The sequence below is a fragment of the Lactuca sativa genome, chromosome 1 (genome assembly GCF_002870075.4).
Source record: "Lactuca sativa cultivar Salinas chromosome 1, Lsat_Salinas_v11, whole genome shotgun sequence".
NCBI lineage: Eukaryota > Viridiplantae > Streptophyta > Magnoliopsida > Asterales > Asteraceae > Lactuca > Lactuca sativa.
Genome location: NC_056623.2, coordinates 137,165,158 through 137,189,107, shown reverse-complemented (window position 1 = coordinate 137,189,107; position 23,950 = coordinate 137,165,158). Strand labels below are relative to the sequence as shown.

At 39.3% G+C, this 23,950-nt stretch overlaps 1 long non-coding RNA gene and 1 pseudogene across 3 annotated transcripts; both read right to left on the bottom strand.

Moving 5' to 3' along the window:
* Positions 1-14,094: 14,094 nt before the first annotated feature.
* Positions 14,095-17,197, bottom strand: LOC111916825 (uncharacterized). 3 transcript variants are annotated; one of them, XR_006192646.2, is made up of 4 exons: positions 16,247-17,197; positions 15,244-16,042; positions 14,995-15,084; positions 14,095-14,268 (listed from the first exon to the last, which is right to left on the bottom strand). It is a non-coding gene; the product is annotated as an uncharacterized LOC111916825 (long non-coding RNA). The 3 variants fall into 3 exon arrangements; XR_002858682.3 differs by having other exon boundaries at positions 15,244-15,642; positions 15,890-17,195; XR_002858680.3 differs by having other exon boundaries at positions 15,244-17,197.
* A 4,422-nt stretch (positions 17,198-21,619) lies between these two features.
* On the bottom strand, positions 21,620-23,602 carry LOC111916828 (3-oxoacyl-[acyl-carrier-protein] synthase I, chloroplastic-like; annotated as a pseudogene).
* Between the last annotated feature and the right edge of the window lie 348 nt (positions 23,603-23,950).

Below are 23,950 nucleotides of genomic sequence, written 5' to 3'. Positions count from 1 at the left end.
GGGAAAGAAACAAGACAAGGGAAAAGACAAGAAGGTTGTCAAAGGAGCGAAAGGTCCTTCTCCAAAGAAACGCAAACCTTCCGAGGCAGCTCAATCCCCTCCACCAAAGAAGAGGAAGACTCAACCCAGGCGTAAGCTTATTCTTGCCTCCTCCTCCAGTGAATCTGAGGAAGAGAGTTCAGACTCAGAAGAGTCACTTCGAGGTAATACTCCTCCACGTTCGCCTACCGCTGAGGTACCTATTTCCTCTAAACCTATCTCTCCTCCTTCAATCTCTATCTCTACTTCCATTCCCCCCCATAACCTCCACTACTCAAACACCACCTACCTCTATCCCTGTACCACCTCCTATCTTCACCGAAGCTACCACAACAACCACCGCTGGAGTTCGAACCAACATATCTGATACGGAGGCTCCTACTACAGCACCCGAACCTACTCCCACTACCGAACATACATCCGCACCCGAACCTACTACCACAACCGAGCCTCCACCCTCACCCTTATCTCCCGCTCACTCAGCAGAAAATGATGAACCTTTTCTTGGAGGAGAGGACATGACGTTTGACTCGATCTACTACAGTCCGTATCAAGTGCAAAGTGATGATGACGATGATGCTCCAGTTACCAAGAAGCATCTCAAGGAGCTTCATGAGAAAATTGATACTCTCATTGCTTCCTCCTCCTCTTCCTCTCGATCTACTATCTCAGAGGCTGCTATTCAGGGGCTCGTTGATACGTTCACCAAGGCTCATGAAGCCTTTATCAACTCTGCCACTGCTGCTATCGACGCCTCTACCATGGCGTGTGCTGCTGCGACCTAAAAAGTCGAAAAACTATTTGTTGATGCTAATACTCTTCTGCAGTCTTTACAGGGAGCCGCTGACTCCAATGCAGAGAAGCTTGACTCTCTTGTCAACAAGATCGCCACCCTAGTTGCCTCCAAACTGCTGTCCTTTGCCAGTCTTCGTCAGTCTCTCAACGATGACAACAAATTGTTTCAGGCGACTGTTGAGGAGCGCCTGACAAAGCTGCAAGAAGACCTCGCTTCAGAGAACATAGTGATGGATGCTCTTGATCGCAAGACCACTGCTCTCAAGGTCAAGAGTCTTCATCTTTTCCAATCTCAAAAGGAAGTCGCATCTCTTCGATCTGAGCGTGAGGTTATTTCATCGTGTGTTTCGGACGTCCACGCCGCCCTTTCCAACATCATCGAAGCACATGATCCTATCCTGAATTACTCAGTGAGGCGCACTCTCGCGGAGAAGCTTGCTCCTGACCTTGCCCTACTAAGCAAACTTGAAAGGCTCCTTGAGTTCGTGGCCTATCCGAAACAAGGGGGAGAAGATGTGTCTCAACCGCCTCCCACTTCCACAACAACTAAAGCAACCGAACCTCCTCCAGCAGGTCAAGCCTCAGGTTCGGGTGTCAAAGACAAAGGAAAGAAGATTGCTAAAGACAGTGATGATGATGATAAAGAGACCATCATTGATCTCTTAAAGAAAGAAGGTCGGGATAAAGATGTTGACATGAGCGCTCGTGTTGCCAGAGAGTTTGAGGTGAACGAACGAAAAATGAAGGAGGCTCATGATCTTCTTGAGAGTAGAAAAACTCTTTTTCCTCCATGGACTCTCGAGAAGCTTATAAAAGAAGCCATTGAAACTCCCAACATCCTGTGGCTCGAACCAGTAATATCCTTGGATCGAATCAATTTTGTCGACTCTCAGTTCGATATACCACTGACCCGAAAAGACTTCATCTTTCATGCTTTTGATAATGTTGCTGATATTCCTCATCCTCATCCAAAAGTTGATAGGAAGCTTGTCGAATTCTATCTGAAGTCTGCTCAACCTCAGTATCAAACATGGAGCGCTCAGAAGATCGTCAACGTTCGGGTCCACAAACGTTCGGGTCTAAAGCCTCAATTGATTCTGAATAAAGCCTTACTGACTTGGTATATACAAACCTTGTCTTCCCAATTAGGCTAATATATTTATTCTAATCATGATCTACCTTACTCTCTTCTCACATGAGATAAGAGTGTTCTTCTTGGTCCTTATTTTAACAACAGAGGTACTTTGGTTTCTTTACACCATCTCCAATACTTTTCTCCATCCTATTCGCTTCATACACGTAACCCTTGAGACTCTTAGAAATTACCACTGAGGTTTATGGTTACACAACTTCTGTTTTTTATGATCTTAGCTTCGTGCCACTATGTGCTAAGTGAAACCCACAATTCAATACCTACTATGCATTCACGGTGAACAATTAATTTTGCTCTCGTTTTCACTAATGAATTAACGATTTCACCCAAGTGGTTGTACCTTGAAATCTCTAATTTTTCTTTTTGTGTGCTTCTTATGAAATTGTTAAATCCCATAACATTTCTTCCTTTAGAATCCAATTTCAATTTTTTTTGAGATTTCACCTAAAAGTATCTTCAACATGTCACTTATATTCTCTTCACACCTACTTGTTCAACAGACCACATTGGTCTCACAAGTACTTCAGTCGATTTTTGTCTTATGTCAAGATCAGGAATTCTGAACTGAAGCGAAAGCCTCCCAAATTAGCCTTATTAAAAGATGCCTTTCAACACTTCTTAATTAGTGTCTGATCGTAATTCAACGGGAAACCACACAAACACTTTAAGGTCTCTCTTGACTTTGAAGGAAGAGATTCGTGCCCAGGATCCACTGTTTCGTGTCTTTATTGACATTACAATTTCCCACATATGTGTTGCTTTATTTCTTTTTCTTTGACACTCTATGCACGAAAATCTTTTTGATTTTCCATAAATGTGGTTTCGTTATTTAGAAGCTATTTTTAGCTATGGGATTTAATGTTATAAACGAGATGTGGTTAACAATGTTACACGTGCTTCTCTTGATCTATGACGACAGCTCATATTAAAAGGATAAGTTGCTGACTCAGTCGAAAGTCTAATCGTTTTTGATATTTCAAACGGCGCCTGATGGGAAGGTGTGTGAAGCGGAATCGTTTTTAATATATCAAACGGCGCTTGATGGGAAGGCGAGTGAAACGGGAAAGTTTTTCTCTCTCCTGCGTAATCATCGGGGTTCTAAACTGTCACGCGTCAATCACCTAAGGAAACGCTTCGTTTTTCTTTGAAGATTTGGGAACAAATTCTTCTCTCTTTTCTCACCACGGTATAAAGGGTAAAATCTACAGTCCTTTACCTCTTTATTGCACCAAATATTCAGAGAGCAAGAAAAGATTACTTTCTCCTACTGTTCATCATCTTCCCCAAAAACTTCTCTTCAATGGCGGACTCCTCTTCAGTTCATGCTACCTCCCACATTCTGCCCATCCGTCCTCAACAAAGCCTGATCATCGATCTCACCCCACAAGTTTATGATGCATTCATGTCCCCAATCGTGGAATGTCTCAAGTATTCGCCACTGGTTCCAGCACTTACCAAGGTCGAACCTGTTCCAATGGAGTGTCTGTCGCAAATCTTCTCCACAGCCCACTATAACAAGTCTGTTGATCGAATCTTCTTCGACATTCTTGATAACAAGTCCTCCATCTCCAAACAGCGATTCTGTTCGCTTTTAGGTTTTGAACCTGATAATTTTAGGGTTAACCCTGAATCCATTCATGTGGGACAGTTGTTCTCCATGTTTTACAACATGGGTTACATTGAAATTCTGACTACCGTTACAAAGTTCAAGAAATCATGCTTACCTCCTCAGTGAAATGGCTTCTTCACTGTGTTGTTCAAAGGGATATCGAAACGAAGTGCAGGTTCAGATGGGGCGAGCCGCCTGTTTATGAAAATTCTATATGGGTTGTACAACGACATCAATCTCGATTATGGATCGGTTTTATGGTAGCAGCTGATTCAGAGCCTAGCGTCTACTTCTCGCCATTCAGAGATCTCTTATGCCAGATTCTGGACGCTGGTCACAAAGTGGGTGATGGACAAGTATCATGTCCCTATTGTTGCTGATTCTCCACTCTCCTTGATAGGAACTTTCCACACTACGAAGATCATAGTGTCTGATTCTTCCAAATTTCAGTTCGTTGGCTCAATCCCTAAGTCAATGTATGGGTGTGTTCCAAGCGACAGTCGCATCATCAGAACATACAAGGAGTTTTGTCGCTCAGGTACCAGAGAGCTCACTCCTGAAATGATTCAATCAATCCATGACCCTGATAGGCCTGCTCCCAGGGGAAAGAAACAAGACAAGGGAAAAGACAAGAAGGTTGTCAAAGGAGCGAAAGGTCCTTCTCCAAAGAAACGCAAACCTTCCGAGGCAGCTCAATCCCCTCCACCAAAGAAGAGGAAGACTCAACTCAGGCGTAAGCTTATTCTTGCCTCCTCCTCCAGTGAATCTGAGGAAGAGAGTTCAGACTCAGAAGAGTCACTTCGAGGTAATACTCCTCCACGTTCGCCTACCGCTGAGGTACCTATTCCCTCTAAACCTATCTCTCCTCCTTCAATCTCTATCTCTACTTCCATTCCCCCCCATAACCTCCACTACTCAAACACCACCTACCTCTATCCCTGTACCACCTCCTATCTTCACCGAAGCTACCACAACAACCACCGCTGGAGTTCGAACCAACATATCTGATACGGAGGCTCCTACTACAGCACCCGAACCTACTCCCACTACCGAACATACATCCGCACCCGAACCTACTACCACAACCGAGCCTCCACCCTCACCCTCATCTCCCGCTCACTCAGCAGAAAATGATGAACCTTTTCTTGGAGGAGAGGACATGACGTTTGACTCGGTCTACTACAGTCCGTATCAAGTGCAAAGTGATGATGACGATGATGCTCCAGTTACCAAGAAGCATCTCAAGGAGCTTCATGAGAAAATTGATACTCTCATTGCTTCCTCCTCCTCTTCCTCTCGATCTACTATCTCAGAGGCTGCTATTCAGGGGCTCGTTGATACGTTCACCAAGGCTCATGAAGCCTCTATCAACTCTACCACTGCTGCTATCGACGCCTCTACCATGGCGTGTGCTGCTGCGACCTAAAAAATCGAAAAACTATTTGTTGATGCTAATACTCTTCTGCAGTCTTTACAGGGAGCCGCTGACTCCAATGCAGAGAAGCTTGACTCTCTTGTCAACAAGATCGCCACCTTAGTTGCCTCCAAACTGCTGTCCTTTGCCAGTCTTCGTCAGTCTCTCAACGATGACAACAAATTGTTTCAGGCGACTGTTGAGGAGCGCCTGACAAAGCTGCAAGAAGACCTCGCTTCAGAGAACTTAGTGATGGATGCTCTTGCTCGCAAGACCACTGCTCTCAAGGTCAAGAGTCTTCATCTTTTCCAATCTCAAAAGGAAGTCGCATCTCTTCGATCTGAGCGTGAGGTTATTTCATCGTGTGTTTCGGACGTCCACGCCGCCCTTTCCAACATCATCGAAGCACATGATCCTATCCTGAATTACTCAGTGAGGCGCACTCTCGCGGAGAAGCTTGCTCCTGACCTTGCCCTACTAAGCAAACTTGAAAGGCTCCTTGAGTTCGTGGCCTATCCGAAACAAGGGGGAGAAGATGTGTCTCAACCGCCTCCCACTTCCACAACAACTAAAGCAACCGAACCTCCTCCAGCAGGTCAAGCCTCAGGTTCGGGTGTCAAAGACAAAGGAAAGAAGATTGCTAAAGACAGTGATGATGATGATAAAGAGACCATCATTGATCTCTTAAAGAAAGAAGGTCGGGATAAAGATGCTGACATGAGCGCTCGTGTTGCCAGAGAGTTTGAGGTGAACGAACGAAAAATGAAGGAGGCTCATGATCTTCTTGAGAGTAGAAAAACTCTTTTTCCTCCATGGACTCTCGAGAAGCTTATAAAAGAAGCCATTGAAACTCCCAGCATCCTGTGGCTCGAACCAGTAATATCCTTGGATCGAATCAATTTTGTCGACTCTCAGTTCGATATACCACTGACCCGAAAAGCCTTCATCTTCCATGCTTTTGATAATGTTGCTGATATTCCTCATCCTCATCCAAAAGTTGATAGGAAGCTTGTCGAATTCTATCTGAAGTCTGCTCAACCTCAGTATCAAACATGGAGCGCTCAGAAGATCGTCAACGTTCGGGTCCACAAACGTTCGGGTCTAAAGCCTCAATTGATTCTGAATAAAGCCTTACTGACTTGGTATATACAAACCTTGTCTTCCCAATTAGGCTAATATATTTATTCTAATCATGATCTACCTTACTCTCTTCTCACATGAGATAAGAGTGTTCTGCTTGGTCCTTATTTTAACAACAGAGGTACTTTGGTTTCTTTACACCATCTCCAATACTTTTCTCCATCCTATTCGCTTCATACACGTAACCCTTGAGACTCTCAGAAATTACCACTGAGGTTTATGGTTACACTACTTCTGTTTTTATGATCTTAGCTTCGTGCCACTATGTGCTAAGTGAAACCCACAATTCAATACCTACTATGCATTGACGGTGAACAATTAACTTTGCTCTAGTTTTCACTAATGAATTAACGATTTCACCCAAGTGGTTGTACCTTGAAATCTCTAATTTTTCTTTTTGTGTGCTTCTTATGAAATTGTTAAATCCCATAACATTTCTTCCTTTAGAATCCAGTTTCAATTTTTTTTGAGATTTCACCTAAAAGTATCTTCAACATGTCACTTATATTCTCTTCACACCTACTTGTTCAACAGACCACATTGGTCTCACAAGTACTTCAGTCGATTTTTGTCTTATGTCAAGATCAGGAATTCTGAACTGAAGCGAAAGCCTCCCAAATTAGCCTTATTAAAAGATGCCTTTCAACACTTCTTAATTAGTGTCTGATCGTAATTCAACGGGAAACCACACAAACACTTTATGGTCTCTCTTGACTTTGAAGGAAGAGATTCGTGCCCAGGATCCACTGTTTCGTGTCTTTATTGACATTACAATTTCCCACATATGTGTTGCTTTATTTCTTTTTCTTTGACACTCTATGCACGAAAATCTTTTTGATTTTCGATAAATGTGGTTTCGTTAATTAGAAACTATTTTTAGCTATGGGATTTAATGTTATAAACGAGATGTGGTTAACAATGTTACACGTGCTTCTCTTGATCTATGACGACAGCTCATATTAAAAGGATAAGTTGCTGACTCAGTCGAAAGTCTAATCGTTTTTGATATTTCAAACGGCGCCTGATGGGAAGGCGTGTGAAGCAGAATCGTTTTTAATATATCAAACGGCGCTTGATGGGAAGGCGAGTGAAACGGGATAGTTTTTCTCTCTCCTGCGTAATCATCGGGGTTCTAAACTGTCACGCGTCAATCACCTAAGGAAACGCTTCGTTTTTCTTTGAAGATTTGGGAACAAATTCTTCTCTCTTTTCTCACCACGGTATAAAGGGTAAAATCTACAGTCCTTTACCTCTTTATTGCACCAAATATTCAGAGAGCAAGAAAAGATTACTTTCTCCTACTGTTCATCATCTTCCCCAAAAACTTCTCTTCAATGGCGGACTCCTCTTCAGTTCATGCTACCTCCCACATTCTGCCCATCCGTCCTCAACAAAGCATGATCATCGATCTCACCCCACAAGTTTATGATGCATTCATGTCCCCAATCGTGGAATGTCTCAAGTATTCGCCACTGGTTCCAGCACTTACCAAGGTCGAACCTGTTCCAATGGAGTGTCTGTCGCAAATCTTCTCCACAGCCCACTATAACAAGTCTGTTGATCGAATCTTCTTCGACATTCTTGATAACAAGTCCTCCATCTCCAAACAGCGATTCTGTTCGCTTTTAGGTTTTGAACCTGATGATTTTAGGGTTAACCATGAATCCATTCATGTGGGACAGTTGTTCTCCATGTTTTACAACATGGGTTACACTGAAATTCTGACTACCGTTACAAAGTTCAAGAAATCATGCTTACCTCCTCAGTGAAATGGCTTCTTCACTGTGTTGTTCAAACGGATATCGAAACGAAGTGCAGGTTCAGATGGGGCGAGCCGCCTGTTTATGACAATTCTATATGGGTTGTACCACGACATCAATCTCGATTATGGATCGGTTTTATGGCAGCAACTGATTCAGAGCCTAGCGTCTACTTCTCGCCATTCAGAGATCTCTTATGCTAGATTCTGGACGCTGGTCACAAAGTGGGTGATGGACAAGTATCATGTCCTTATTGTTGCTCATTCTCCACTCTCCTTGATAGGAACTTTCCACACTACGAAGATCATAGTGTCTGATTCCTCCAAATTTCAGTTCGTTGGCTCAATCCCTGAGTCAATGTATGGGTGTGTTCCAAGCGACAGTCGCATCATCAGAACATACAAGGAGTTTTGTCGCTCAGGTACCAGAGAGCTCACTCCTGAAATGATTCAATCAATCCATGACCCTGATAGGCCTGCTCCCAGGGGAAAGAAACAAGACAAGGGAAAAGACAAGAAGGTTGTCAAAGGAGCGAAAGGTCCTTCTCCAAAGAAACGCAAACCTTCCGAGGCAGCTCAATCCCCTCCACCAAAGAAGAGGAAGACTCAACCCAGGCGTAAGCTTATTCTTGCCTCCTCCTCCAGTGAATCTGAGGAAGAGAGTTCAGACTCAGAAGAGTCACTTCGAGGTAATACTCCTCCACGTTCGCCTACCCCTGAGGTACCTATTTCCTCTAAACCTATCTCTCCTCCTTCAATCTCTATCTCTATTTCCATTCCCCCCCCCCCCATAACCTCCACTACTCAAACACCACCTACCTCTATCCCTGTACCACCTCCTATCTTCACCGAAGCTACCACAACAACCACCGCTGGAGTTCGAACCAATGTATCTGATACGGGGGCTCCTACTACAACACCCGAACCTACTCCCACTACCGAACATACATACGCACCCGAACCTACTACCACAACCGAGCCTCCACCCTCACCCTCATCTCCCGCTCACTCAGCAGAAAATGATGAACCTTTTCTTGGAGGAGAGGACATGACGTTTGACTCAGTCTACTACAGTCCGTATCAAGTGCAAAGTGATGATGACGATGATGCTCCAGTTACCAAGAAGCATCTCAAGGAGCTTCATGAGAAAATTGATACTCTCATTGCTTCCTCCTCCTCTTCCTCTCGATCTACTATCTCAGAGGCTGCTATTCAGGGGCTCGTTGATGCGTTCACCAAGGCTCATGAAGCCTCTATCAACTCTGCCACTGCTGCTATCGACGCCTCTACCAAGGCGTGTGCTGCTGCGACCGAAAAAGTCGAAAAACTGTTTGTTGATGCTAATACTCTTCTGCAGTCTTTACAGGGAGCTGCTGACTCCAATGCAGAGAAGCTTGACTCTCTTGTCAACAAGATCGCCACCTCAGTTGCCTCCAAACTGCTGTCCTTTGCCAGTCTTCGTCAGTCTCTCAACGATGACAACAAATTGTTTCAGGCGACTGTTGAGGAGCGCCTGACAAAGCTGCAAGAAGACCTCGCTTCAGAGAACTTAGTGATGGATGCTCTTGCTCGCAAGACCACTGCTCTCAAGGTCAAGAGTCTTCATCTTTTCCAATCTCAAAAGGAAGTCGCATCTCTTCAATCTGAGCGTGAGGTTATTTCATCGTGTGTTTCGGACGTCCACGCCGCCCTTTCCAACATCATCGAAGCACATGATCCTATCCTGAATTACTCAGTGAGGCGCACTCTCGCAGAGAAGCTTGCTCCTGACCTTGCCCTACTAAGCAAACTTGAAGGGCTCCTTGAGTTCGTGGCCTATCCGAAACAAGGGGGAGAAGATGTGTCTCAACCGCCTCCCACTTCCACAACAACTAAAGCAACCGAACCTCCTCCAGCAGGTCAAGCCTCAGGTTCGGGTGTCAAAGACAAAGGAAAGAAGATTGCTGAAGACAGTGATGATGATGATAAAGAGACCATCTCTGATCTCTTAAAGAAACAAGGCCGGGATAAAGATGCTGACATGAGCGCTCGTGTTGCCAGAGAGTTTGAGGTGAACGAACGAAAAATGAAGGAGGCTCATGATCTTCTTGAGAGTAGAAAAACTCTTTTTCCTCCGTGGACTCTCGAGAAGCTTATAAAAGAAGCCATTGAAACTCCCAGCATCCTGTGGCTCGAACCAGTAATTTCCTTGGATCGAATCAATTTTGTCGACTCTCAGTTCGATATACCACTGACCCGAAAAGCCTTCATCTTCCATGCTTTTGATAATGTTGCTGATATTCCTCATCCTCATCCAAAAGTTGATAGGAAGCTTGTCGAATTCTATCTGAAGTCTGCTCAACCTCAGTATCAAACATGGAGCGCTCAGAAGATCGTCAATGTTCGGGTCCACAAACCGTTTCGTGAGGGGAACTTCACGAACGTTCGGTTCAAAGTACTGAGGGGTTCTGCTAAAACTGAACATGCTATATCTCTTGCTGATCTTCCCAACCTGAATCGACATGATTGGATTATTTTGCATAACATCCTCCTCACCAACGAAGCTGATTATGGTCCAATCATTAATCACTTCAAAAGAATGCTTGTATGCTACATTATGGAGGTTGCCAAGATGGATCAGGAGATCGCTAGCATCTTCAAGAAAAAGCCAACTATCTCTCCTGTTGGCTCTGCTAGTGATTTGAACATGATGCAGATGGGAAGAATCGACCCGAAGCGGAATTCTGTCATGTTTACAAGGAACGAAGGCCAAAAATGCATGTTCGCCTTGGCAGATAAGCACCTTTACACCACTGCATGCTTGGAACATGTTCTGGGAATCATTCATCGATGCAAGCAGAATTCAGCAGATGACAAAAAGTATTTTGATGATATGATCTAGTGGTACATTCGCTTCAGACAGACCAGCCTTGCTCTCATCCCACGTCTGTTTGAAACCACTAAGAAAGTTCCTGCAGCTGGACCCAGCAAGCCGAAGCAATAGTCTCGCTCCAATTGACGCAAAGGGGGAGATTGTAGGGTTTGAAAGGTGTTGCGTCTTGGGCTCGCTCTTTAGTCCGTTTTGTCTCCGGATTGGGCCTGTCCATCCGTGAGTTATTTCTAGGGTTTTGTGTTTATAGATGCTTGCATGCATCTTAGTACGTAAGATTTGGAAGTCAATTATTCTAAAATATATTATCTTTATCATTTGTAACCCTAACAGCCTCTAGAACGGAAGTTCTTTATCAAGCTCTGCTGAGGCTTGAATCTATTGAATCATTCGACATATTTTGATTCATTATTATGCTTTATATTGTTGTTTTCGTTTTTGTGATTAACCTGCTAAAAGATCTAAACGATCAAAGTGTTTCTTAACTCTTCAGACTGGGTTCTTACCCACGATGGGAGTGATGACTTAAGAGTAGCAGGGTATAGTGATGCTAGCTCTCAGACTAATAGGGATAATTTCTGCTATCAGTCAGGCTGTGTCTTTACCCTAAATAGAGGAGCAATTACTTGGAAAAGTTCCAAGCAGGAGACAATAGTTGATTCTACATGTGAATCAGAGTACATACCAGCGAGTGAAGCGGGAAAGGAGGCGATATGGATGAAGAACTTCATTGGAGACCCTGGAGTTGTACTAGCTATACAGGAGCCTATGGAGATTTTCCGTGACAGTAATAGTGCGGTTGCCTTAGCCAAGGAACCAAGTGATCATAGCAGATACAGTCTCATTGACATAAAATATCACTTCATAAGATACAAGACAATAGATGGACTCCTCGTGACAAAGAGGGTATTGTCATAATAGAACCCTACAGATCCCCTCACCAAGGGTCTGACTAAGGTTAGACATTTGCAGCATGCGAGAAGCATCGGGCTGAGAGACGATATTAGTTTTAATAATTAGATAGTTTTCAGAATCTTGTAAAATGTAATTCACATTTGATGATTAAATAAAAGTTATTGTTTATTTATAAGTAAGGTGTTACTATCTTATGTTGATCGTTTACTGTTGTTTCAATTTTGCATGTTTTGACCTCAAGAATAATTATTTTATTCAAAACTCTCCACATTCGGTCGTACGTTGGAAGTAGGTATTGAATTAAGACTGTCATCAATTTGGCTTGAAAAATTTGTCTAAGGTGCATTAGAGATTGCAATGGTTGCAACAACAATCATGAGTGCTCATAAGTTCTGAGTATTGAATTAAACCCACACTCACTTGTATCACTTCATGGAATTTATCTTGAGTTATCGTGAGACGGTAATATCATATATATCTTCAAACCTAGAGATATGAGTCGTTGACTATAGGTTAGTTATCCGTTAATTGAACGAAAACGCATCAGTAACTTGATGTCATAAAACGTGTTTTTCTACATAATTCAACTTGTAGTTAGTACAAGCATATGAGTCGAAGTTTATCTGTTCTTATTAGCAACAGAAGCGATATCTGGGCCCCTCGATGATTTTGTTTTGTCTTATGTGTCGGGCCCCATCAGAACCTAATTGATGTGCTCCATTTAGTTCTATGTCAAACAAATCAGAGATCGAGAAACAACTGCTGGACAATAAGTACGACATTGTTCCATGTATTTGTCCGGCTGATATCTTGAGAACAGAGGATTATATTATCACTTATCTAAAATGGCGCTTCATAGTTTAGCAGAGTTTTAAAAGAGCTACGATTGTTGGTTGGTTCCTGAAGTTGTACTTGCAACTAGAGTTATTAGACTTATCCAAGTGGGAGACTGTTGGATGAGGTGTCTAAGTTCGTAACTATATTTGGTATAACTTGACCCAACCCGACATGGTCCATTTGGGTTGCACATTACCTAACAATTTGTATGGATATAGTTTTAAGAATAATATGTTTACGATCTATTAATATATTATAATTTATAATATATTAATATGAAATTATATTATTTAATTAGTGTTGATAAATAATTAATTTTGGAATTAATCTAATGATCAAAAGAGGCTAATTAAATATGGACTCTTATATATATATATATATATATATATATATATATATATATATATATATATATATATATATATACTAGTCGTTACCCGCGCCAAGCGACGGGTGCGAATAATTTTTTCAAATATTAGTTTCTTGAGGTGATTAATTCTTTTGCGCAAATAGTTTATTACATCAAAACAATTATCAATAAAAATCATGATAGCAGAAACAAAATCAATAAGAATTAAAAATGAAAAGTTTAGATTGTTTACAAATATATATGAATACATGATTGATTCTACATTATTAAATGTGCAACACTTCTTTATAGACCACATTTAATGTATAGATTTCACTGTCGTTGAATTGTTCGTGAGGGTTTACTAATAATTTTTTATTAACATGTGAATTGAAATAAACTAACTAATATAAATGTGTTTTAAAAAAAATACCAATTTTTTCAGTTTTTGACAAATGTTCATTTACTACCGAATGCCTCATTTCAGATTTGATCATCAAATTTCAGAGTTTTTTTTTTAATCTTTTTTTTTTTAACCAAAGAAATATTTATATTTATGTCTGAAATGTCTGGTTTAAAGTTTTTGACGGCACCATTTTTCCATCAGATGTTTGATTTTCGTAAATTAAATTTTATTTGTCGGACATTAGATAGTTTTCATTTAACGGATAATTTCCTTTAGACGAATAGCTTTGTTTTAGAAACATGTCATATTACAAAAAATATGTAGTGTATAAGTCAATTATTTTTTAGGGTATAAGGTTTCGTGTTTCACATTTATGATTTAGTGCTTAGGATTTGAAGTTTAAAATTTAGCATTTAGTAAAAATGAGTTATATCAGACCAATATAAATTAAGCTTTGTAACAAAATAAATATCCAATCCAATAACTTTTGTTGATTCGCAAAAAAAAAAAAAAAAAAAAAAAAAAAAAAAAAAAAAAATAGGTAAAAAGTTCTTTATGCGTATTAGATCAAAATTTTCCATAAAAGATGGAAATACTACAAATAACAATTGTAAAACGTAATTTATTTCTCTTTTTAATAATATCCTATTATTAATTAATAACTTTTATTAATTTGAACTTTAAAAAAAACAAATATTAATGGAAATTCAAATCCTATAACAAAAAGAGGCAAATACAGACACTAAATCAACACAAAATTAGTTTATTAACATCAAAACATAAAATTAAATTAAATGTCAGCAGGAAGATAGATGAAATACAAAATATATGAATTGCATAAATGAAATACAAAATATATGAATTGCATAAATAGAAAGCCTTCACCAATGCAGTAATTAAAACTGTTAGAAATATACACAATTTCAATAAAAAATAACAGCACCAACACCAAGACAATGAGGACAGACAACAATCATCTGAACCTGCAAAAAACGTTCATGTTACTATTATAAACCACACTTAATAGATTTCAAAAAAAAAAACACCGAACACCACCCCAAAATAACCAAGACATTGAATTATTTTATTCATTTGGAAAGGTGAAAAAGATAAAGGCATCTCCAACACAAAGGTGCGATGAAATCCACCAGCATCCCCAACAATTGTAATTCTTTTTTCGAGTAATTTATAGTTTTAATTGTTGATTTTTATATATTTAGTACCAAAAAGTTCTGTTGCGAAATTTGGTCCTTTTTGGGGTTCATGATTATCCATGTTGTCTATGTAGATAACCTTGCTTTCAATTTTTTAATAATGACCATTTTTTCCTTGAGAAGTTTAAACAAAATATACACGGTAACAAAATTATAATTTCTCTTATCCTTTAACTTTGATATAAATTTAAAAAAAAAACAATTATCCTTTAACTTTGATATAAATTTTAAAAAAAACAATGACCAATTTTACAAATATTATAAAACTTAATTAAAGTATAAGAGAATATTACCAATGTTGGTCCCTATCGAACCATTCTTTTTCTGTTTTTGTCAACGGTTATAATGGTCAAGATTTAAGTTGACAGTTAGACTATTTTCTACGTAAATTTTAGTCATAACTATTTTTAAGTAAAAAAAACTATTTAATTTTGCAAGTCAAACAAATTCCTAAAAGTATGCAAAAGAAAAAATCTAGTCAATGAAGTAACTCACCTCAGCTTCCTCTGTCTCGATCTTTGACAGGAAAGCCACCTTGGCTACTCCAATTAACATATAAATTTTCTATTATGTTCTTGCCATTGCCTGTTATCATAAATTCATAATAACATAGTTTTAACAGATGTTTCCATGAAACGAAAGTAGGATACTATTGGTTACCACTTCTTCTATGACATTTTAAGATTCTTACACGAAATTTTGTATATTATATAAATAAAATAATATTGGGAACATGAATCTTACATGTTTTTTTTTTTGCCATGGAGGTAGCTGTACAGCATTTCAGAATTTATGTAAGAAGGGAAGCTTCGTTTTGTTGACATACTTTTTAAATATCTTATAGCCTTGCGATTTCAAATCTGCAGAAATATGTTAACAGAACTTTCAAATTACTATTATCCAAAAAGCTAAAATTGGTAATTAACTTTGAAATGGAAAACCATATTAAAGATCTAGTAGGCACACTTGACAAATTCATTTTAGACTTCACTAAGACTCTAAATGTTACTCTTTAAAGAAAAGACTCTAAATGTTCATTTTAGCCTTAATCAGGAGCATACACCACCACCCATACTCCTTCCTCTTTCTCTCCCACAATGGTCCCTGTCACGAAAAATAGAAATCCAATCACATCCAGTCGACCTGAAACAAAGTTTCTATTGATTTCAACGGGTTATAGACAATATAGGAAGCCTAAATAAGAAAAAAAAAATAGAACTAAAGGTATGTTGTTATATTAGACAAAACAGACATACATTGTTAATTATTACATTCAACCCACGATTAGGAAAAATGCAATAAATCTCAATGCACTCTCATTTTATTTTTTCTAATATAACTTCTTAATTTCATTTTTTTCTTATCCACGTTAAGCAAAACATGTTCTTACCTAGATTTAGGTCCATATATTCCCTCCAAAGTACCTTCAAGGAGGAATTTTTGGTCTTTAAGTGATCACAATACAACAACATATATATATGAATAATGTGGACTGAATGTACCAAAACACGTCATCAAATCTTCAATTTACCTAAAGTCGCAACTTTTGGAAGAACAAAAAACCAAAAATAAAGTTGATATCTCCAAAAAGAAGAAAAAGGAAGAATTTTTACATGTACTTAGAAACACCTAGCTCGTAGCAAAGACGCTATACTAACTTTAACTGTAAATGTAAACACCAAAAGCCATCCAACTGCAAATTGATAAATACCTATAAACACAAGGGAAATTAGGAAATACAACTTACCAGTTGAAGCTTGGATTTCTTGAAACCTTCATTAAAACTGCAACCAACCAGACCAACACAAAAATCAATGAAATGTTAAATCAACAACCATTTTAGGAATTGTTATGGTGGTTTTAAATAAATACGGAAAGAGAGGTTGAGAGACAACGAAAAAGAGTCAAAGGTTGTCATGTATTACAAATTTATATATTCATGGGCGAGATATTTTTTAATCTGATTTTTTGAAGTCCAAGAGTGAGGAAGTTATAACCTGATGGTGAGAGGAAGGCGGCCTAAAACCCATATTTAAGAATCAAGAGTATAGTTTAGGGTTAAATAAACAGAAACCACAAAACACAAAATACAAACTCGTTTTTAGTGATTTTCGAGGTTTTCCTTTAGATGTGGCGGCGATGTATGTGTGTTTTCTTCTTCGTATATCTGGTGACGGTTTGTGGTGGTTGATGGCGGTAATGGAAACACTTTCAGGTCCAAGAGCATCAATCGAGTGAGAAGAGAAAAATGAGTGCGAAGAGAAGGATATTTTGAGTCCAAATCCACCGATAGGGTTTGGGGGTGACGGTGTATTTCTGTTGAGATTAGAGATTCAAGTAATTTGTTTCTTTATCGCCTTCATCAACAAATAAACAAACAAATTGTGGTGGTGCAATGGTATTCGAGGAGAAAGACAAAGAGGCGTGAAGAGGTGCAATGTGGTGGTTTGATTAGATGTGAGGTCCGAGTGGTGCGCTAATGTGAGGTGAATTTTCTGGTGGTGGGGAGTCGTCCGGTGAGTGGCTGTGCCGATGCACCAAGAAGGGGAGATAAGGATGAGCAGGGGGGAAGAATGGAGAAATAGGAGATGCCAATTGCATCTGCAATTTTAGAAGAGCTATATAATGTCTATCTAACCGATTCAATTGATGGTTTTGACCAATTCACTTGGCTAAAATTGAGGAACCGACGGTTCAAGTTTGACTAATTCACTTGTTTGACAGGATAAGAAAGGTCGGCGGAGTTTGTTAGACTAGAAAGGGGATGTGGACCGAGTCAATAGCCATCTTTTAAAACTTATATTGACCGCATAGCATAAAGTTATTGTACATATTGTATAAGAAGTAGTACCTCTTAAAATTCAGCCTTTGACTAAATATGCATATTAAGGTATAATAGATATATATATATATATATATATATATATATATATATATATATATATATATATATATATATATATATATATATATATAGATTGGGGTAATAATTATTTAGGATAAGCTAAGAGTATATGGAAGTCCAAGGATAGTCCATGGAGCTTTTAACCCATGGATCCTAGGTAAATGAAGAGTCATGGGTATTAGGGTTTAACCCTAATCCTCCATAGTATATAAAGCGGTCCTTGGTTCTTGAATTGGCAGTAGGGTGTGTCAAAAACAAGGGTGGGCCGATTCTAGCAAGCATCATATTCTCTGAAGTATTTTCTAGTTGTTTTGGGTGATTTGTGACACCACTTGAGGCATCCACACTATTGGTGGTACGCTCTAAACTCCAAGCAGTTAACCACAAAAGAAAGGTATGTTATTCTACTTAAAGTTTTGTATTACAAGTACCACATAACATGCTAATTAGTTTGTAAACCTTGGAAATCAAATTTTCATGTATTTTAGAGAAAACATAGATCCAAGGTTTCTAGGGTTGCATGTACACCATAAGAGTGTTAGTATGCTCAAAACCTAACAAATCAGTCCATTAGTCTCTTTTGATCAATAAATTGATTCAAAATTAACTCTTGATCAATACTAATTAAATAATATGATTTCTCAATTAATATATTATACTTATAATATATTAATAAATCACAAATAGCCTTATTCTCAAAAGTTCATCCTATTAAATTGCACTGGTGAAGGCAACCCGAAAGGACCATGCTACAATTGGTTCAAGTACATTTCATTTATAGTTTTGGGCTTAGACACCAAATCCAACACTAACTTCCATGGACCTTAAATATTGAAACTTTACTGCTTATGGGGCTCATATATCATTAACGGTGGCAACCCTTGGCCTAGAAACAAATTTGAGTCATAAAGATCCATTCTTGGTACTAAAAAGGTCCAAAAAATCAACTCTAGATCTAAGCATACTTGAGGAAATTTGTGAACTTTATACCTTCAAAGAATCCCAAATGATGATGCTATCCTGGGTCTATGAGCTCAAGATACTCAAGTTCCTCTTCACTAGCTTCTCTATCCTTCTTTCAAGCTTTTAAGCTCCAAAAAAAGCTTCACAAGTCCAAACACACACAAGAATGAGAATAGGGAAGCTATCTAGGGTTTCTGAGGTTGAGAGGCTGGTAAGGAGGCTAGGGTTTGAGTCATAATGTTGTATTTATATGGCATAAATCCTAAAAATTAGTGTTTGGAATCTACTCACGTACGATGCGCGTACTCCTTGGTACGTTGCATGTACGTGCATGCGTCCCCTGTATCCAATGCTCCTCGACGCCCTACATATGCCAAGGCAACACCCAACGTACGTTTTCCGGGCAGCTCAATTATACGACCCACTCACTAATGGTCCACTAAATAATCCATCTATTAAATACTTAGCCCAACAATTAATTAAAGAAATAATAAATAATTATTACCTCAAGTGACGGATGTCACATGTATACTCCATACATACTCTCCATTTGTTGTTCTTCTTCTGCACAACAACCACGTTGGCAAGTCATCTTGGAATTTTGACTTCCTTGATCATCCCTATTTTGAGGAGCTTCTCTACTTCTTCTTGGAGGATCGGATTTCGTTTGAATGAAAAAATTCTTCTCTATTGGTGTATTTGTCTGAAAGAAGGATCAATGTTATGTTTAAGAGTTATGATATTCTTATCTATGCCTGTCATATCCACATGCTTCCAGGCGAATGTTTTTCTTCTATCTTTCAGGAACTTTGTCAGTTCCTGTTCAATTTGTTCTGGTAGTGAGGATCCTATCAAGATTTTGGCTTCAAGATCCTCGAAGTTTAGGGGCACTTCCTTTGCATCATGTTCTCTTGTCTTCAGCACACCCTATGCCCCCTGAATTAACTTCTACCCATGTTGTGGTATTTTTGAAGATTTCATCAAAGTTTTGTAGAATTCCATGGATTCTTGTTGATCACCTATGACCTTTGCTGCCCCCCATGGAGTGGGCATTTTGACACAATGATGGTATGTCGATGGTACAACGTTCATATTGTGGATCCCTGTTCTACATATTATAACATTATAGGAGGACAGTGTATCGATTACACAAAAGCATTTCATAGAATTTACCATCTCTATGTAGATATGTATCTTTATTTTGTCGACGGTATGTTTTGTTTCGCCACTAAATCAAATCAGCACTAAGGATCTTTTGACTCTTTCTCCTTTGGGGAAGTTCATCCTTTTTGGAGCGTCTAAGAGTATGATGTTGACTGGGGATCGTCCATTAATAACGATCCTTCTAAAAAAATGGTTGGCAATATAAATAGTGATCACCAGACCATCATGACGAGGATCTTGGACGTCTATTCTATCTATTTTGTCGAAGGTGCATTCCTTCTCGCTTTTGATCGACGTGTTTTTCCGTCGCTTGATACTTTAGCATGTCTTTTTGCTGTAGAATAAGAGGTGCCGCAAATGTCAGATCTTCTAGAAATTACATTGATTACCTTAGCATCTGTAGGAGGGGATCCTGATTTTTCTAGGATCTTATAAGAATCATGATCCTTTTCTTTGGATCTTTCATTTCTTCTTCTAAGGATCTCCTTGAGGTATCCTTTGTTGAGTAGGTAACTAATCTCTTTTCTTACGGCTATACAATCTTCCGTAATTTTACCAAAGTCCTCATGGAATGCACACCATTTGGACTTGTCTTTCTAGGTGGTTGATTTTCCCCTTTTCTTGGCCATCTCCTTTTGTCGCCAAGATCCTGCATGACAAATATTAGACCTGAAACATCCAAAAAAAAAAAAAAACAGTAGTCAGTGATCTTAGGAGATTCTTCTTTCTCCCATTCATCTTCGAGGTCATTAACCCTATGATGATCAGGTGTAGAATATAGTTTAGATTTATAGGATCTTTGGGTCAAGGATTCGGGCCTTCCAATAGGGATTATCATATGAGCTTGGTGGATTGTTCCTCTTTTGGATCTCCTTGTCTTCATTGAGCCATAAGAACCTTAGGGCTCTGCTCCTTTCTCATTCCATTCTTTTGCATGGAGTTATTACAAGGTCTTCGTAGAAATGAGAGTCCTTCTTTAGTCCCATTTTGAAGGCTTCCACAGCAGTTGCCATGTCGATGTTGGGGATACTCAAAGCTTCCCTACCAAACCTATTCACAAAATCCCTGAGGGATTCCTTAGGATCTTGAACCACCAGAAAGAGATCACTAGTGATCTTCTTGAATGTGTTTCTACAAGAAAATTAGTTGTTAAAAATATTAACTAAATGTGCAAAAGAAGTAATAAAGTAAGGAGGAACATTTAGTATCCATTTCAAGGCAGATCCTGTTAGGGTGGAACCAAAACCATTGCACAGACAAGCTTCCTTCAAGTGTGTGAGAATGGTGATGATCTCCATTCTTTATGTGTATTGTGCCACATGTTCTTCAGGATCTGTGGTCCCGTCACAGGGCTTCATATTGGGAGTATGGAAGCTCTTTGGGACCTCGGTGCCAACGATTGTAGGAGCGAATCTCGAGATCTTGTGGCTTATTGAGGAGACTTCCGGTATAGGTTGGACTACTCTAGGTACGCTTGAGATCATCTGCTGTAGCTGTTAAAGTTATTTGGCCATAATCGGGCTCATTCCTGCATCAACATCCATATAGTTCGTGGTAAAGGAATTATTATTTACGAAGTTACCAGGATCCATGTTATTGGGAGTAACGAAGGTTTCGTCGGGATCTTGGATCGTATGGGCTTGCTCTCTTGGAGCCATGTCCCATGCGGGTACAAAGCCCGATATTGAGGATCCTATCTCGGGGCGGTTCGCTAAGGATCCCACGTTGTTGAAGCTCAGGATCTTTAAAATTTCCAATCATGTGTACAATAAATAGTAAAGGTTGTGTGTTTAATAATTAAATATTAAAAAATTAAATAAGGAGTGTGTATTTGATAACATAATTTATTAATTTTTCTTTGGAAATCCTTATGGGTTATGTTTGCCCTATAAATGAACTCGAACCCGGAGTATTCGTTGTTGCCGTTTAAAAAAAAAACGGTTGTTTATATAACTATTTTAGCAAATAGTATTTTGATTATAAATTTCCTAGAAAATACCAAAAGGGTGAACAAAGTCAATGCTAAATTTCATCCAAAATTTTTTTGGCAAATATTAATTAAGGAACGATCCGAATAACATCCCTATATCCGTGAGGTTCAATCAACATCATAATTACATATACGTAAGAAAAATCTATATTATGTAAATATGCACCGACACATTGGACAAGTTTATCAAGTGCCTCAAAGGCCATGATGTATTTGACAAATTATGGATGAACATATCATGCTTTAAATGCTGAGAATGCTATTACGGAGTTGTGTCCACCAATACCAAACGAACTTGAAATTGCTGCATGCATAAGCATAACAAAAGCGATTAAATAAGTTAACTTTATTAAACATGACATCTGAACCATGGACAAAGAGAAACCAACTCACCAACATTGATTTCATGCTGTTGCTTTTCATTTGCAACTGTGTCGAATTCAACTGCAGGTTCTGGGTTCTACAGTTGCGATGAGGACGTTAAGATCGAACTCAAATGATAAAACGCAAACAAATATGAATGTAAGTAGCACATACAAATTGATTAATAGTGGGATGCAACCATCCTGTTTTAATAGCTTTGATTGTCGCAATTGCTTCCAGACCTCCAGCTGCTCCCATACAGTGCCCAATCATACTCTGCAGAAAAACACAAAATAAGATACGCAACATAAAACTAAGGAGACAAAGTTGACGATGGACGTTCTCACCTTAGTAGCGTTCATTTTGATCCCTTCCTTGCTTTTAAACACCTTTTTGAGAGCATTAACCTCTGCCAGATCTCCTACCACTGTTGAAGTTGCATGTGCATTGATGTAATTTACCTACAAACAAGATTTAGCTCGACAAGATAATGTATGAAGCTCTTTTAATTTTCAACCTACTTAAAGGAAAGATAAGTAACATAAAACTTAAGTACCTCCTCTGCAGACACACCAGCATCCACAAGGCAGCTTCGAATGCAAGATGAAACACAGAGCCCATCAAATCTCGGATTAGTTACATGATAAGCGTCACAATTAACTGCACCTCCTAAGTATTACGCAAGTATTGGAGCATCCCTTTTCATTGCATGCTCTAAACTCTCCATCACCTGCAAACAAAGGAGATCAACGTTCACATATAGCCAACATGATCAACAAATAAGATAGAAGTCAATCTAATAAAAGCATGGGTGCTAAAGTTACCAAAACACCAGCACCTTCCCCCATGACAATCCCATCTCTATCTTTATCCCATGGTCTAGAAGCAGTTTGGGGATCATCGTTTCTTTGAGATAAAGCATTACAAGCAACAAAACCTCCCAATTGCACGGGAACAATGGGAGCATCGACCCCACCAGCAATCATCAAATCAGCCTTCCCTTCACGGATATGATTAGCAGCAGCACAGAAGCAAAAGTTGGATGTCGCACAAGCAGCTGAGATGGAGTAGTTCGGTCCCATAAAGCCAAGATCTTTAGCAAGTAACGCCGGACCCATGTTTGGTATAGAATAAATTGCCGAAAACGGTGTAATTTTTTTACAACCACTCTCTAAGAAAGCCTCGACATTATCAGAAAAGATCCTAAAACCTCCGAATCCTGATCCTACAACCACACCAGCACGATCCTTATCGATCTGCACATCATCAGATATTACTGTAACACACTGTATCACATATTTAGAAACATGACAAACGGAAGAAATTACAAACTTTGGAGCGTTCATGGCTCTCAAGACCAGCATCTTCAAGAGCCTTTTTCCCAGCAACAATACAATACCTTTGACAATCATCAAGTCGATTGTCACTTTTGGCGTCTATATAACCTTTTGAGTTGAATCCACGAATTTGGCCACCAAACCTTGTTGGGAATGATGAAGCATCAAATTTGTCTATTAAACTGATTCCACTCTCACCCGCTAGGAGGCTATCGTAGAACGTGCCGACGTCACTCCCAAAGACGGAGACGAGACCCATACCCGTTACAACAATCCGTTTTTTGGCATCTTTCTCCCGTTTCGGTGCGATGGCCGATGGGTGGGAAGCAAGTAACTGGCGACGTGTGGCACGCATTCGTGCTTGTGATTTCACAATTATCGGTGAAAAGCTTTTGCAGATTGTGGGCGCCGAGGGAACTAGTAACAGCTGAATAGATTGCGCTTCCATTATTGCGTGCCCGTCTAACGTTTGAAGAACGTGAAGCTAAGAATCCATTTCTATAGGATATATAGAAGTCCTGCAGCTAAATTTAAAATAGCCTCAGTCAGGTAGCTTGTAGCCCTACTACTATTTTATTAAATTTTTAACATTAGGTATGTTAAACTAGTTTGAAAAGTAATATTTGTTTGGCGGTTTGTTATACCGGGCACGAGCTCATTCGTGGTTGACGTGGGCACGATCCTGCACGGATCGTGCAGACTATCAAGGCCGATCGTAATTAGTGGTTG